Source organism: Leucopleurus acutus, assembly GCF_964270905.1.
Source record: "Leucopleurus acutus genome assembly, chromosome: 3".
Taxonomy (NCBI): Eukaryota; Metazoa; Chordata; class Mammalia; order Artiodactyla; family Delphinidae; genus Leucopleurus; species Leucopleurus acutus.
This window is the reverse complement of record NC_139145.1, coordinates 76872295-76874407: the sequence shown is the minus strand read 5'-3', so window position 1 is coordinate 76874407 and position 2113 is coordinate 76872295. Positions and strand designations below refer to the sequence as shown.

General features: G+C 33.6%; 1 pseudogene across 1 annotated transcript; it reads left to right on the top strand.

Moving 5' to 3' along the window:
• Positions 1-1383: 1383 nt before the first annotated feature.
• LOC309959232 (putative large ribosomal subunit protein eL32') lies at positions 1384-1816 on the top strand (annotated as a pseudogene). The gene has a single exon. The product of its transcript is annotated as a putative large ribosomal subunit protein eL32' (transcript).
• The last annotated feature ends 297 nt before the right edge of the window (positions 1817-2113 follow it).

The window sequence follows — 2113 nt, the reverse complement described above, 5'->3', positions numbered from 1 at the left end:
TATTCTAATAAAAAAAAATTAAAAAAAATGACAGTAAAAAAGAAAGTCACAATTTTTTCCCTAGATTCCAGATGTGATCCAATTCTCAGACCATGAACCCACTGACTAAAAGAGAGGCCTATGATGAAGGATCATTTTTTATGGTGACAAATGTACAACAGTAATTCCTCAGTACTTTACCTAAATGACTCCTGACCTTTAATTTAGGTACCTCAGCACTGGGAAGTAGGAAATATCCAGGTCATTCAAGAGTTGATGTAAATGTGAACATAGAGAAGAGTGAAATACAGTATATTAAAAGGAGCCAAATAGAATGTCTAGAACCCAAAATACATTATGTGTATTGACAAACTTTTCTGCAGATCAAACACCACAGAAAAAATATCAGTGAGCTTACAGACATAATAGAACTTAATCATACAGAAGCGCAGAGGGAAAAAAGATACTGAAACAAATACATATCTAGCTTTGGTGAACAGTAGGATGACCCTAAGAACTCTAACAATAGTGTTATTAGAGTTCCAGAAAGGAGGTAGAGGGAAATCGAAGATATAATGGACTAACATTTTCCAAATTTGTTCAAAACTATAAGCCCACATGCCCTAGAAGCTCAAAAAGTTCCAATAAGGAAAAAAGCAAAGCAAAAACATGTAGTTCAAATTTTATAAAATCATTGTTATAATGAAAATTTTAAAAGCAGTCAGAGAAAAGATTAAATTCAGGGGAATAAATATAAGATAGTTGTTGGCTTTGTATCAGAAACAATGCAAACCAAAATATATTGGAACAATACCTTTACAAAGTTGAAAAATCTGTCAGCCTAGAATTCTATATCCAGAAAAATCCCTCAGAAATGAAGCTAAAATATGTTGAGGAAAATAAAAACTTGGAGAATTCATCACCCAAATATCTGAAGAAACCAAAGATTCTTCAGGCTGAAGAAAGAGTAAACCAGAGTTTCACTAATAAAAAATAACTGTGAATAGTAACTGTGGGTAAATAAAATAAATTCTTTCATTTTTAAATTTCTTTAAAATATATTTTATTGTTTAAAATAAAAAATAATATATTTGTGAGGTTTATGACATACATAGATGTAGATTATTTGACAATAAAAGTATAAAGAAGAGGAGGGTATAATAGAAATGTACTGTTATACATTTCTTACATTAAAACTGAAGAGGCATAATAGTACTTGAAGAAAGACTGTGATAAGATGCATATTGCAAATCCTAGAGCTCTTACTGTATAAACTTAAAAGTTATAGCAAGTAAGACCATGGTAGAGAAAAACTGAATAATGAAAGTATTTAAATAGTCAAAAAGAATGCAGGGACAAAGAACAAAAAATATGGGACACTCTCTTTCTTGGTGCTGCCTACGAAGGTGGCAGCCATTTCCTTGGCATCATGGCCGCCCTCAGACCTCTCACGAAGCCAAAGATAATCAAAAAGAGGACCAAGAAGTCCATCTAACACCAGTCAGACCGATATGTCAAAGTTATATGGAACTGGCAGAAACCCAGGGGCATTGACAATAGGACTTGCAGAAGATTCAGGGGCCAGATCTTGATGCCCAGCATTGATTATCGGAGAAATAAGAAAACAAAGCACATGCTGTCCAGTGGCTTCTGGGAGTTCCCGGTCCACAATGTAAAGAAAATTGAAATGCTGCTGATGTGCAACAAATCTTACTGTGCTGAGATTGCTCACAACGTCTCCTCTAAGAACCACAAAGCCATTGTGGAAAGAGCAGCCTAGCTGGTCATCAGAGTCACCAATCCCAACGCCAGGCTGCACAGCAAAGAAAATGAATAGACAGCTTGTGTGCACATTGTATTTGTTTTAATAAAACCATAAAACTAAAAAAAAAATGTATATGGGACAAATTGAAAACAAATAGCCAAATCATACTTTAAAACAACCATGTAAATTATTAGATTAATTATAAATGCTCTAAACTTTCCAAATAAAAGCCAAAGAATATTATACTGGATTTAAAAGCTAAACCCAATTGTATGTCATCTAGAGGAAGTACAATTTAAATATGAAGTTACGGATTGTCTAACAGTAAAATGATGGGAAAATATACAGAGAAGTCCTCACAACCAGGAA